Genomic DNA, 255 nt, shown 5'->3' with positions numbered 1-255 from the left:
TATAATAACATAAAACAAGAGTATTAAAATTAATAGATTTGAAACATATAATTCAAACTACAAATTGATATAATTGCACCTAATGTCAATTATAAAATAAACAATTTGTGTATAAATCCAATAGAATAAAACATAATGATCCACAAGCTAAATTTAATATAATAATAATGTTATTCTTATTAAAATTAATGACAAACAATATGTCTTTGATTTAATTTTATTGTGGTCATGTAAATGATTCTTCTAACTCTACTT

Source organism: Lupinus angustifolius, chromosome LG03 (assembly GCF_001865875.1).
Source record: "Lupinus angustifolius cultivar Tanjil chromosome LG03, LupAngTanjil_v1.0, whole genome shotgun sequence".
Classification (NCBI taxonomy): Eukaryota; Viridiplantae; Streptophyta; class Magnoliopsida; order Fabales; family Fabaceae; genus Lupinus; species Lupinus angustifolius.
The sequence above is the reverse complement of the archived record's forward strand: the minus strand, read 5'-3'. Positions refer to the sequence as shown.